Source organism: Mustela erminea, chromosome 6 (genome assembly GCF_009829155.1).
Source record: "Mustela erminea isolate mMusErm1 chromosome 6, mMusErm1.Pri, whole genome shotgun sequence".
In the NCBI taxonomy this organism is placed as follows: Eukaryota; Metazoa; Chordata; class Mammalia; order Carnivora; family Mustelidae; genus Mustela; species Mustela erminea.
In genome coordinates, this window is record NC_045619.1 from 48896566 (window position 1) to 48912339 (window position 15774).

Consider the following 15774-nt stretch of genomic DNA (forward strand, 5'->3'; position numbering starts at 1 on the left):
CAGATATTTCATTTTATTCTTGCAAAATTGTCTAGGACAGATTTTCTTATTCCCATTTGACATCAAGGAAACAGATGCCAGATAATAAGATAGGGCTAGATTATAGATGTTTTGATTCCCCATTTTTGTGTTATTTTTGCTAGCTCATAAAAGAAAGGAAAAAGAAATGGTAATAGCTGAAAAGTCCTGGCAGCGGTCCACATTTTCCAAATGTAGATATGATGCTACTAGTTCTAATGGATAGCTTAGGGGTTCAAGTTCAAATTCTTTCTCTTTTTTTAGATCATTTTCTGGTGATAGTTTTGGTAGTCTAACATAGTGATAAATGAATTCTTAAAATTTAAAATTCCTTTAATAAAACAGCAAAAGAAATTGTTTTAACAAATAAACTTTTATATAAATAAATCCCAGCTATACTTTAGAACTTTCTGGATAATACTAATTGATAATAATAAGCTATTATCAATCATAGCTTAATTTAGCCCTCAGATTTTCTCCAGATTTTTATTAGAATTTCCCCTCTTAGTCAATTTTTTAAAGATATATTTATTTATTAGAGAGAGAGAGTGAGAACATGCAAGTGACGAGAGGGACAGAGAGAAAAGGAGAAAGGATCTCAAGCAGACTCTGTGCTGAGCAGGGAACTGGACATAGAGCCAGATTTCAGGGCCCTGAGATTATGACCTGAGTTGAAATCAAGTGTTAGACACCTAACTGACCGAGCCAGCCAGGTGCACCCTTTTAGTCCATTATATTGATTCAAATGGAGCATTCTCCTTCCTAGGGTAGCCTGAGTCTCTTATACTTGAGGTTACTTTAGCTTTAAGATTCTTCTTAAGATATAGCAATGTGTTAGATTGGCAAAACTCTGAAGTGGTAAGTTTACGAGTCTGTTTGTTTTCTTTTTTGTTGCTAACTTGGATTTCCTCATTATTATTATTTTTTACAATGGGAACATATTGTACTTTTATAACAGGAAGATATTTTTAATACCATTTTAGATAAATGAAATTATAAATGGGAAAAAGTAAGGGAGGAAAAAAAGAAGATGGGAAAGAGAGACCAAAAAAAGAAGGAAAGGTAGGAAGGAAAAAAGGAAAGAGGGAAGGAAAGAAAGAAGAAAGGGAGGAAGGAAGAGAGAGTAAGAAAGAAGAAAAGAAAAGAAAACAAAACAAGAAAAGACTCAAGTCCAGGTTTTAAGAAGTATATTGTTGGATGGCTATGATTATTTCCTTAAGGTCGAAGGGCCAGACCACACCCTTGTCTGAAAGTCATGTTCCATAAAGGAACACATGCTCCCACTATCAGCCATCTTGGAAAGAAGCTAATTCTGGATCTGAACATGGGGTTAAGGTGAGCCTAAACTGTAAGATGTGGAAATGCTTAGGGAGTTCTGATGGCTGATGTTTGAAATAGTCCCTACCACAGAAGGAAGGAGAATGGCTGTGAATTGGTCTCTATAGAGTCACCACATCTAGTAGCAGCTGAAGGCTGGAATATGCAGAAGCCCCCGCTGGGCTAGATTGAGGATATATTTGCTACAGACTGGTGTCCCTGAAGAGCAGTGATGTCACAAGGATGGTGGGCTTTGAGACACAGTGAAGTGGCAAGGTGGGAGCCAGCATGGAGACACTGAATGGGGCGGAAGCTGGCCTGTTCCTAAGACTTGCCAGGAAAACCTGCCAGGAGACCCCTGAAGGCCGCTAGTTTTTGGGTCTTAAGCTGGTGGGGGTGAGGATGAGGGCTCACATTCTGACCAGTTAGATATAAAAAGTGAAACATTTTGTCGTGCTTCAGACATGTGCCACTTGGGACATTGGGTTTGGGGAGAGTAGATGTGGATGAAAGGAAATACGTCAAGATGTGGAATGGAAATACATTTAAGTTGTTGAATGATGAGCAATTTCTTTTTTCTTTTCTTTTTTTCTGTAATTTCCAAGTCATGTATAATTTCTTCCACAATTAAAATAGCAGCATGTTATAAAAGTTATCTGTTATGTTTTGTCTTGGCCCCCTAGGCACTGTTCGATCTCGGTGACATTGCGGCCTCTCCTAAGTCTTATGGTACATGGAATCATTCCTATTATTCCCTTCTGTGAATCATTACTTTGCCTGCTCTCAGGTTCCTGCTTCTAACCTGATACCCAGTAAGCTTCAGAGCCTTCAGAGTCCCCCTTTTCCCCTTCTAAACAGAACACAGTAAGATTGAAGTATCATATTTATTTACTCAGAAGAGGCAAAGATGATTGTTATTTTGTATGACAATCAGGAAGTAACTATTGACTGTGCCTTCAAAAGATCTTGAAACAACTTACCCAACATATTTTCAGGATTCAGTAAATATTTGTTGAATAAACAGGGTAATCAATCAATATATTAATTAATTCTCTAATTCTCTCTACATGGAAGATATTTACTTAGATTTGAATATTGATTTCTTAGTAGTAACTATTCATTCTTAATAATTTTCAGTACTGTGGATAGAGGCTCACCAAAAAAGTTTCCTGAAAGACATGTGTTAAATTACAGATTTAGGCTTTCCAATATGGTAGCCAGTGGTACATTAAAATGTGGGTAGAATGCATTAAGATGTTGTAAAAGTAAAGTACACACTAGGTTTTGAGTGACTTTATTAAGAACAATTTTGATTTTAGTTACATATTGAATATATTATTAAAATTAGCTTCACTGGCTTCTTTTTATTTTTTTTAAATATGGCTGCTAGAAAATTTTAAATTACATAACATGGTTCATAACATTCTGTTGGCTAGCATTATTCATCATGCAAACATCTTTAAAGGGAGGAGGATTTAGAAATGGAAGGAAAACTTCCAAACTCATTTTATGAGGCCAACATCACCTTGATCCCAAAACCAGACAAGGATCCCATCAAAAAAGAGAGCTATAGACCAATATCCTTGATGAACACAGATGCAAAAATTCTCACCAAAATACTAGCCAATAGGATTCAACAATACATTAAAAGGATTATTCACCACGACCAAGTGGGATTTATTCCAGGGCTGCAAGGTTGGTTCAACATCCGCAAATCAGTCAATGTGATACAACACATCAATAAAAGAAAGAACAAGAACCATATGATACTCTCAATAGATGCTGAAAAAGCATTTGACAAAGTACAGCATCCCTTCCTGATCAAAACTCTTCAAAGTGTAGGGATAGAGGGCACATACCTCAATATCCTCAAAGCCATCTATGAAAAACCCACCGCAAATATTCTCAATGGAGAAAAACTGAAAGCTTTTCCGCTAAGGTCAGGAACACGGCAGGGATGTCCATTATCACCACTGCTATTCAACATAGTACTAGAGGTCCTAGCCTCAGCAATCAGACAACAAAAGGAAATTAAAGGCATCCAAATCGGCAAAGAAGAAGTCAAATTATCACTCTTCGCAGATGATATGATACTATATGTGGAAAACCCAAAAGACTCCACTCCAAAACTGCTAGAACTTATACAGGAATTCAGTAAAGTGTCAGGATATAAAATCAATGCACAGAAATCAGTTGCATTTCTCTACACCAACAACAAGACAGAAGAAAGAGAAATTAAGGAGTCCATCCCATTTACAATTGCACCCCAAACCAAAAAATACCTAGGAATAAACCTAACCAAAGAGACACAGAATCTATACTCAGAAAACTATAAAGTACTCATGAAAGAAATTGAGGAAGACACAAAGAAATGGAAAAATGTTCCATGCTCCTGGATTGGAAGAATAAATATTGTGAAAATGTCTATGCTACCTAAAGCAATCTACACATTTAATGCAATTCCTATCCAAGTACCATCCATCTTTTTCAAAGAAATGGAACAAATAATGCTAAAATTTATATGGAACCAGAAAAGACCTCGAATAGCCAAAGGGATATTGAAAAAGAAAGCCAACGTTGGTGGCATCACAATTCCGGACTTCAAGCTCTATTACAAAGCTGTCATCATCAAGACAGCATGGTACTGGCACAAAAACAGACACATAGATCAATGGAACAGAATAGAGAGCCCAGAAATAGACCCTCAACTCTATGGTCAACTAATCTTCGACAAAGCAGGAAAGAATGTCCAATGGAAAAAAGACAGCCTCTTCAATAAATGGTGTTGGGAAAATTGGACAGCCACATGCAGAAAAATGAAATTGGACCATTTCCTTACACCACACACAAAAATAGACTCAAAATGGATGAAGGACCTCAATGTGCGAAAGGAATCCATCAAAATCCTTGAGGAGAACACAGGCAGCAACCTCTTCGACCTCAGCCGCAGCAACATCTTCCTAGGAACATCGCCAAAGGCAAGGGAAGCAAGGGCAAAAATGAACTATTGCAATTTCATCAAGATCAAAAGCTTTTGCACAGCAAAGGAAACAGTTAACAAAATCAAAAGACAACTGATAGAATGGGAGAAGATATTTGCAAATGACATATCAGATAAAGGACTAGTGTCCAAAATCTATAAAGAACTTAGCAAACTCAACACCCAAAGAACAAATAATCCAATCAAGAAATGGGCAGAGGACATGAACAGACATTTCTGCAAAGAAGACATCCAGATGGCCAACAGACACATGAAAATGTGCTCCATATCACTCGGCATCAGGGAAATACAAATCAAAACCACAATGAGATATCACCTCACACCAGTCAGAATGGCTAAAATCAACAAGTCAGGAAATGACAGATGCTGGTGAGGGTGCGGAGAAAGGGGAACCCTCCTACACTGTTGGTGGGAATGCAAGCTGGTGCAGCCACTCTGGAAAACAGCATGGAGGTTCCTCAAAATGTTGAAAATAGAACTGCCCTATGACCCAGCAATTGGACTACTGGGTATTTACCCTAAAGATACAAACGTAGTATCCGAAGGGGCACGTGCACCTGAATGTTTATAGCAGCAATGTCCACAATAGCCAAACTATGGAAAGAACCTAGATGTCCATCAGCAGATGAATGGATCAAGAAGATGTGGTATATATACACAATGGAATACTATGCAGCCATCAAAAGAAATGAAATCTTGCCATTTGCGACAACATGGTTGGAACTAGAGCGTATCATGCTTAGCGAAATAAGTCAAGCAGAGAAAGACAACTATCATATGATCTCCCTGATATGAGGAAGTAGTGATGCAACATGGGGGCTTAAGTGGGTAGGAGAAGAATGAAGGAAACAAGATGGGATTGGAAGGGAGACAAACCATAAGTGACTCTTAATCTTACAAAACAAACTGAGGGTTGCTGGGGGGAGGGGGGTTGGGAGAAGGGAGGGTGGGGTTATGGACATTGGGGAGGGTATGTGCTTTGGTGAGTGCTGTGAAGTGTGTAAACCTGGCGATTCACAGACCTGTACCCCTGGGGATAAAAATACATGTTTATAAAAAAATAAAAAATTAAAAAAAAAAGACCCAAATTAAAAAATGAGAAAAACAGGGGGGTGGGAGGTTGGGGTACCAGGTGGTGGATATTATAGAGGGCACGGATTGCATGGAGCACTGGGTGTAGTGAAAAAATAATAAATACTGTTTTTCTGAAAATAAATTAATTAAAAAAAAAGGGAGGGGAGGAGGATTTACCACACAGTTTTAATGTGATTCTATTGTACTGAACACCTTTCTCATTCTTCTGATATAGGTTCTACTGTAAACACTTGTTTCTTTTTTTTTTTCTTTCCTGGTAATGTAATTATAACTTGACAGAAAGAAGTAATAAGGCCAGGCATCAATTCCATATATATTGACTATAGAATGTGAAATATGGTAGAAGTTCAGGCACTAAAAATAAAAGAATTTTGTTTAAGAAGCCTGACTGGAGGAGACCAGAGAACACCAAGTATGTGAATGGTCCTGAGCCTCTGAACATATCTCCAGAGGGAAGGGATTGTTATTAAGGAAAATTATTGTAAGATGGTGTCATGGAGTATTGTCTTTTCAGATGTGAATTCACCATTTGGAGTATGAATATCCTACAGATCTCAATTCAAGTAAGATGAACTGTCTGTAGTTGAGATACTTTTCAGAAATCCCAATCTTAACCTACTGTCAAAACCTTGATTAAAAAATGAATGGTATTTGCAAACCATCAAAGAAAATACTACCTGTCCATCTGAATAACATTCTGATCAACAACTATAAAACATTTGGATCACATAAACCACTGCCCTGTCCAAATGTTCTCACTTAACCACAGTTACAGACCATGATACTGGTTTTTTTAAATCAAGACTTGACATAAGAAATGGACATCCGAAACACATGAAATGTTTTTTCAAAACAGATATTGTCCATCTCAGAGTCTCTGCAGTTAGGATCCATATGAAAAATTTCCTCCTTGATTTTAAAACCTATAAAAAAGTTGTTCTCACCTCAAAAACTCATCTTTCCTTCTATTAGATAAAGAGGTCCCGTGACACTGCTTTTTTACCTTGGGTAATCATAAGCTCAGAATCAATTAGTACTTCATTGTGGTAATAGGTTAATTCTGGTTTTTGATAAAATTATCTTTCTCTAGCCTCTTCTCACTCTTTTTTTTTAAATTTGAAATATGCTGGGTACATAATTATAGTGGTGGCTTTTACAGGGTGGAAGTATGTGTTCAGCTACCCTGGCATGGGAAGTAATCGCTTATCCTCTACCCCTAACCCAACCACATGTGTTCCCAGGGAAAGCTTTCACTCTGTCCTCAGTTGGGGTTTTGCCATGTTTTGATTTTTTTCTGATGGAATATGTAGGGGGACATCAGAAGCCAGACTGAATAAGATATAACATATTAAGAGGAGTCTGAAGAAAAAAAAAAAAAAACTTTCTCTAGACTAGTGAAACAAAGGAGGATTATCAAGTGAGAAAAGTGACAGTTATAAAATCTTGAGTTAAAGGCTCAGTTGTATAGTGGAGTTGCATCCTACTATTTTATATGAATCCTTTCTAATCTACAACACCCTGTGTGATTGATTTTTAACCTACCTCTCCAGCATTATCCTGTCTCCCCTTTGCTTATTTGCTGCTACAGACGTACTGCCTTTTATGTTCCTCAACTCTGCCAACCTCATCCCTGCCTCAGGGCCTTTGCACTAGCCTTGCCTTCTACCTGAAACACTCTCACCACATCTTCATAAGTCTATCTGTTATTATTCAAGTTTCAGCTCAAACAACACTTAATGAGAGAGACCTTTTGAAGAAGACCGTTGGAAGAAGCCCTTGTACCTTTAATCCCTCTCTATCACATCACCTCATTTATTCATTGTCCTCCTCACTACCTAAAATCACATTTGATCATGTCCCCCCTTTATAATGAAAGCTACCTGAGATTAGAGATGTTGTTTGTCTTGTTCACATCTCTACCTCAGCACTAGGAGTGCTAGGCATATAGAAGATATGTTTGTTTACTCATGTATTAGTGTCTTGGGTCTGGTCCGCCATGAGGCAGACATTCAAATGGATCGCTTATTGACAGGAGCCTTTGGGATTAACACCTGTGAGCAGGGATGGATGTAGGTTTAGAGAAGGGGCAGAGCTGGCCTGTGCTCTAGTCACAGCAAAACTTCAGTCAATCCCAGAGGAAACTGGAGTCGGGATAGCCCTTCATGGTCATCCCACCTTCAGGTAAGAGTGCTGGTTCTCTCTACCTCTGGAAAGAGGACAAAACCTTGGGCCACTCAGCTGTCCTCAGGGCAATTTCTGGAATAAGACCCATCTGTGAGCTCTACCCCCAGCACTTGGTCCTAAAGGGAGGTGGGGACCCCGTCACTTACTATCCCTCATACCTCCTGCAAGTGAAGAATGGTTCTAGATGCTGGTGACACAGCAGTGAATTGAGGAAACATAGATCCTTGGTCTCACACAGCTTAATGTTAGTAGATGGATGACTGTCACCTGTGTCTGCTTTGTGTCCTCACACTGACAACACACTTTTAGAATTGTAAATCATTGAAAGACCTTGGTTCTTCAGGGGCATAATAAAGAAGGAGAACCCCTGAGTCCTTTGATGGAAACTAGCATAAACCAATATCCCTAGAATAGCAAGAGCAGCGTTAAGAGATGCTCTCCCAACATCCATTCCTCCAGCTTCTCTTTCATTGTCTTCCTGGGTCGTAGAGGTCCCAGGGCTTCATACTATCTCCACACACAAAACCTACCTTTTTTAAAATCCAAATTTTATTCTCTTTTCATCTGTCCTTTACCCAAACTTTTGATTTATGTATTTTTCTGTCTACCTATATACAATATACATATTTTCAGACATTCTGGGCTTTTTGATGTTCTTTCCTTTTCTTTCTTTCTTTCTCTCTTTCTCTCTTTCTCTCTTTCTTTCTTCCTTTCTTAACAAATAATGTATTATTTGTTTCAGGGGTACAGGTCTGTGAATCATCAGTCTTACACAATTACACAATAGCACATACCCTTCCCAATGTCCATCACCCAGCTACCCTATCCCTCCCACCCCATTGGGAGGGTATGTGCTATGGTGAGTGCTGTGAATTATGTAAGACTGATGATTCACAAACCTGTGCCCCTGAAACAAATAATACATTATATGTTAATAAATGCTTAAGTTCTCCCTTTTTCTGAGCAACTCGTTTTAAAACTTATGTGCCACAGAACACTAGTTCTAAGAGATGCCATGGGGAAAAAGAAGGAGGAATCTTAGGTCCAACATGTCTACTTCTTGGAGAATCACAGCCTACATAGGCTCTGGAAAGTCCTGCAGAAAAGAAATGTATTTTATTTTGGACTACTCTTTCTCAAGCTTATTTTACCACAATGCTTACCCCCATAACTTTTTGTTGGTTTTGGTGGGGGTAGTGTTCATTTTGTAGCACATTTGTTAATATCCCTATAACAGTGAGAGCATCATTGAGACATGCTCTCCCCACATCTTTCCCTCCAGCTCCTCTTCCAGTGTCTTCCCATCATATCACACAGTCTCCCTTCTTAGACTCTGCCACTCCCAACTGACATGTCATCATGCTACAGGAAGGAATCTTATTCTTAAGATATAGTTTTCCCATAACCCATGGGAATAGGGAATAGAATGAGCTTATCAGGGGCTCAAGGGTAGGAGAATGGGGAGATACTGGTCAAAAGGTTCCAACTTTTAAGTGTAAGATGAATACTTCTGGGAATCTAATCTACAGCATGCTATTATGACCAATACTGTGTTATATACTTGAAAATTTGCAAGAGAGAAATCTTTAACATTATTGCTATAAAAATGGCAATTACATGAGGAGATGGGAGTATTAACTAACTCTATGGTGAGCAACATTTCATTATATATATATATGTATCATCATCATGTTGCACACCTTAAACTTACATATGTCATATATTAATAATATCTCAGTAAAGCTGGAGGAAAAAGATACAGTTTATTCAGTTGCTTTCCTTGTTCATGAGGCTCTGTGTTGCCTGACCCATCACACATAAATATTCCAAACTTTGGATCAATCTCTGTAGCCTTCACTATTATTATTCATATCTGATATTCCAAACTTTGGATCAATCTCTGTAGCCTTCACTATTATTATTCATATCTGTCATTCCAATCTGTGTGTTGTTTGTCCCAGCACATAGTTGACTCATTTCTTTCTTTGCATATATTATGTCTCCCACCTCTCTGTGACAGATTATGCCTTACTTCCCTTAAGGTTCATTTAAAAATTCACCTCCTGCAGAATCTTTTTTCTGTCCTAGCACAATTCTATTTTATCTCTTTAATGCATCAACACTTATCTAATCCTAGGCAAGAGGGTTTGGGAATACTGGGAGACAAAACTGGATGGGAAGAGTGTCTGGCACATGGCATGTGCTATTTTTAAGCCCCTTCTATGTAAATGACTAATACTAAATATTATGCATTTTAGCAACAACAACAAAATGATACCTGCATTCTTTGCCATTAATAAGCCCAATTCATGTTGTCCTAAAGTTAGAAGGGGAAAAAGAGATTAACTGGTCCCATCATTTCATTTTCAGGGTGAGCTAACGGAAATGTGATGACATTAACTTAATTGTCTAAGGTCACATTAGTGGCTGAGCTGGAACAAAAGTACAGACTGCTTGATTCTTAACCCAGTGCATTTTTCACTTCCCCAGGCTAGCTGTCTCAGTCACCAGTTGTCCATGTGAACAAATTGCCACCCACACCATTGCATGAGAGTTGCCAGATGATAAGAACTTGAGGTTTTCATAAAAGGGTGGAGAACACTTTGGGCCGTGGCATTCAGAAGAAGCTAGGTACAGTGAAGACTCAAAGCAAAGGACTGGTAAGATCTAGAAAAGTGGAAGTTGTGAGGTGAGGTAGGACTATCATTTAATTGGGCAGAAATTAAAAAAAAAAACAAGTGTTGGGAAAGAAAAGAGTATAAGATGTGTTCGGCAGGAGATGCACAGACAACCTGGTGGAAGATAAGAAATAAGACTAAAGGCAGCCTGTCCTGTCTGCCTTGGGAACCTCCTAACCAGTCAGGAAATGATGCTTTCATTTCTCTCATCAGGATTTATAACAGGAAGCCTGAAAAGAGTTCTATAATGGTGGCACAAAACATTTTCTAAAGGCAGAGGCAGAGTCGTCGGTTTACTCCACGCTGCTGTTCACAAAGGGGCCTGCTGTGTTTGTTTTATTTTCCAAGAACCAGAGGCGGGCTTCCCCATACCACTTCTAATGTGGCCGCAACACACTTTTTTCTCTTACTGCGAATACTCACCTGAGATCCTTGCAGCTATTTTAGGGACTTCAGGTAAAGGGGCCTTCCTGGGTAATGTCAAGGCTTCTCATAGTCTTAAAATTAGCTGCAGGTTTCAACTTTTAGGATGCAGTGCCTGCTGGTAATTAAATTCTGATAATAGCCAAGAATGGAAGCGTTCCAGGAAAGCAAACTCTGCCGAGGTGAACCACGTATGGGCATTGCAAGTGTGACCTGTCCCACATTCATTTGGCAGGCACCTTGGGGCTCCATGACTGTCACCGAGCATGAATGCATGGGCACTGAGGGATGCTATCAAGGATACCAGATGTTGTCAACATGCAATGGTCTCCCGTCGGCAGGGAAATTCTGAAGCGATCCAAAATCATTTATCCACACGCACCTCAAAGTCAATGTGAGAAATTCATTTCCAAAGTGGGAAATGTCTATTCTGTGTCGTTGTTTCCAGACAAAACCTCTTCTTGTATAATACCAGATGACAAACGGTGCAGCTGCTCTTCTATTGGACATATAGAACAGCCAAAGACGAGCAATTGCTACATTTACCATACATAATCCCTACCCAATGGGCTTAGAGAACTGCTTGCTTTTCTATGTGTCATCAACCAGATGACATCGGAAAGTCATTTTAAAAATAGTCCCTTCATGGCAATGAGTAAGTTCATTCATCTCAAGAGGCCAAGTGTTCATTTCAATTAAAATTAAAAAAAGGCAAAACTATCACTGTCTTGTGTGTGGTGTTAGGAGAAGGTGTGGCATTTGTAAGTGCTGAGAGAGTTGGAATTCTAGAAAAATAAGGCATTTTGAGTAATACAGGAAGTAATACTTAACACTTAGTAATATAAGAACGGGAGAGTCACACTCTTTTCCATTTTTTGGATGACTCTGATCATTCAGATAAGATCGACAGATGAGAAAACTAAGGACCAAACACCTTGTCCCTGCTGCCCCTGCGGGGCCCTTGATATAGCCCAGGGTTCCAGCCGATATTCTCATGGCTTTCTCATTGTGAACGATCACTTCTTGATTGCTGTTATTAATGATTCTTCTAGGTCAGGGACACCGTCATAATAAACTCCCATCCTCTCGTTCATGTAACAGGTTCATATTAAATCAGCCCTGTCATTTGGGGATTCCAACAATTGATTTCTTATCTTGTGCCTCTGTGCTTGGGTGGCTCTGTTGGTTTGCAGGTCACTAATGACTTCTTTTGGGGCTGAGATTTAGTTTTTCCCTCCTACTCATTTTAGAGATAGGGGAATTTCCCCCAAACTTAGATTGCCTGACGGAAGCACACAACTTTGGGTTGGGTCTCTCTAGGGTCTCTGTCTGTGGTCTAATACTTTGATCTCCTTTGACTCTCTTCCAGGCTCTGACTGATTTCCCTCTATCCATTGATTCCCTCCATCCACCCCGATGCCACAGTTTTAATCACCAATATTATAGGACACAAATACTTCCTTTGTTATAATTGTTATTCCTAAACATTCTTTTAGCTTTAGATATCACCTTACTACTTTCAGTGTTTATTTGTTCAGCCAAAACCATGGATGATTTCTATTTGTGCCAGGAACTAAAGCTGGTATGCAAAAAATAATAAGACATGGTTCTTTCCTTGAACAAGCTCAGTCTGAAGTGACATTTGAGATGATCATATCTTATATCTGCAGAACACTTTCATGTTCACAAAGAACTTGCACATATGATTTCTTGACCATTATGCTTTAAGCTACAGATTAATTTAATTTTCATATGCAAGACCACAGCTATTCCAAAAGAGTCATGAAACTAGCTTTCTCATGATGTAATTCAAATTCATACTGGAGAGAAACCTTATAAAAGTAATGAATGTGGGAAAGCCTTCAGCCAGAATCATCACCTTTTCCAGCATGCAAGAATTTGTACAGGGGAGAAATGCTATAAATGTTTCATTGCTTGAGCAAACTGGTTTCTTGACCTATATTAGCTGGTGTATTTTCTATTTAAAGAGACCTCCTTTCAGGACCATTTGGGGTTTTAGTACCAGGTTCATCTCTTTTAAATTGAAAGAATGCAATTTATGCTTTTGAAATATGATTTATATAAGTAGCTTAGCACAATCAAAATTATTAAGCTTGCAGAAAGTCTGATGGGATCACATAATATTATTAGTTTTTGCACATTTTGGTGAAAACCAACAGATTGAATATCACTATAATCAGATAAGGCATAGCTATACCACTGGAAAGTGCAAAAACACCTAAAAATGTTTTGTTGTCTTTTTGGTCAACTGAGAGATAGACTTTTGAGAATTTCAAGAAATGGGAGTCCATGACATCCAGTGCCAAATCCAAGAAGGTGTGATGGCGGCATCACTTTATGGAGCTACATTTTTAAAATTCAAATACTCCAGGGTCTTAACTTACTTTTAGATAATTTTCTATAATTATAGGGTAAGTTGCCTGCCAGGTGCAGGTTAGTGCCATATATGTATATATAAATAGACTTGAGCTCAACAGGTGGATGGACAAGAGGAAAATAGGGAAACCCAGATCAAAACATCTACTACATTTTGGTAACCTGGGTATGATTAGACCCCTGAGATGACTTTGAAGTTGGTTCTTCAAAAGCTAGAGAGATATAATTGGCTTCTGAATAGATGCCCATATAAGAGCAACTTGGGTTGTCAGTCATCATAAACCCCATTGTGTATGTTAAAGTTCAAAATGTTGTGGTCATCCAATGAATTATTTCAGAATTCCTCTACTCCTCCGCAATTCAGTCTTTAAAGTGAGAGGTAGAGTAAATGCCTAAGAAATAGCCTTTACCTTAAACAAGTACCTTAAAAGAAGGGGTCTTTGCAAAAACATAATCTTCGGGTAAAAGAATCAAGAATTTGGATATTGGAAGCTGCCACTGTATCACAGAAGTTTCAGTGTAAAACTGTTCTCCCTCCATCCCCACCCCCAAAGTAAAGCTGTTTCAAAGGAATATCTGGGGATGTGAGTAGGGTGCTATGCCTAATCACATACGGCAGTTCTGTGTCAGAATATGTGTTTAATTGCACACAACATGTTCCTGGACAGTATTCTCTGTTCCCTTCTGTCTTATTATTACAATCTTAAGAGAAAGGAATGAGTTAAAGAAACTAACCTTAATGATTATTTCTTATATCCCAGCCTTTGATAATGACATTCTTGTGAAAATATGTTGTCCTCATTGTTATGGAGATTGTTATGGAGATTGGGTCCTGGAGGTATGAGATTCTCATTCTACAGCTTGGTTATTTGGGCAGTGCTGCAGTACAAATAACAGTTTTGGTTTTTCTACCCACCAGCAATAACCATTAGAAAATGCAACTTTTTAAAAAAGAACTCCCAACTCACAAGAGCCATACAACTATTAAGTACTCAAGAATCAACTAAATATACCAGAACTTTATAGAGGAAACTATAAAGGTATGCTGAAAGAAGTGAGAGAATGTTTGGATAAATGGAAAAACACTTACAAATGTTAAGGATTCAATATTATAAAGATGAAAGTTCTCAAAGTATCTTCAAATACAACGCATTCCCAGTCAAAATTCCCACATTTGTCATAGAAAAGTGTTTCTGTAAAAACAGCTAAGATGATTTTCAAAATAGGATATTATGAAGTATTACAATGAAAGTAATGTAATTGTGGCTTAAAATTAGGTAAATAGAACTATGGAAAGACTAGAGGGTCCAGATGGGTACATATAGTTGTATATGATTCTGTTAGAAAAACAGTAGGGTTTCAATTTCTTGTGGAGGGGATGAACAGCTCATTAATGGTGTTGAGATAACTGATAATCCATTCACAAAAATAAATTCTTCATGGATTGAAGAACCATGTCTTTATATGTGTATGTATCTGTGCACATGTGAGCTACACACATTTACCCTGAGAAATATTTACATGTGTGCACAGAGGGGCTTATACAGGGAAAATCATGACATGACCATTTTAAATAATGAAAAGAACAGGAACAATATCCATTATTTTTAGAATTGTGAAACAAATTACGATATACCCAAATACAGGCCATGCATATATAAAAGAAGGAAGTGTAGTCATATGTAATCACACGGAAAGATTGCAGAATCAGAGGAAATTACTACCTGTGCTCTCCTCTAGGATTTTCAGTTTCAGGTCCTACATTTAGGTCTGTAATCCATTTTGACTTTATTTTTGTGTATGGTGTTAAAACGTGGTCCAATTTCATTTTTTGCATGTAGCTGTCCAATTTTCCCAGAGCCATTTATTGAAGGGACTGTTTTTTCCTCATTGTATATTCTTATCTCCTTTATGATAGATTAATTGACCATATAATCAGGGCTTTATTTTGGGGCTGTCTGTTCTCTTCTATTGATCTATGTTGTCTGTTTTTGTGCCAGTACCATAGTTTTTGATTACTATGGCTTTGTAGTATATATTGAAATTTGGAATTGTGGTACCTCCAGCTTTGTTTTCTTTTCTCAAGTTTGCGTTGGCTTTTGGGGTCTTCTGTGGTTATCGAGAGTATAAGTTGCTGCAGCAACCACTGTGGAAAATCAACTACATTTTTTTTTTTTGCCTTTGGGAAGTGGACTGATCAAGGTTTTCTTTTTCTTTCTTTTTTTTTTTTTTAAGATTTTTTTTTTTAATTTATTTATTTGACAGATCACAAGTAGGCAGAGAGGCAGGCAGAGAGAGAGGAGGAAGCAGGCTCCCCACTGAGCAGAGAGCCCGATGTGGGGCTCCTTCCCAGGACCCTGGGATCATGACCTGAGCCGAAGGCTGAGGCTTTAACCCACTGAGCCACCCAGGTGCCCCCTGATCAAGGTCTTCGAGGATGACTGGCAGAAAATTAATTGTGCATCAGGTATTACATAAGGAGGCTATATGGTTTGTTCTTAAGTTTCCTTGCAGAGTAATGAGAGGAACAGAACTTATCAATCTCAGAAGAACCTTTGGAAATTAAAAGGTCAAGACATAGAGGGCTAATGAATGAAATGAATTATGGAAGCTAAAAATACACTAATTTTCCATTACTTTTGGGCTAAATATTTTGGAAAT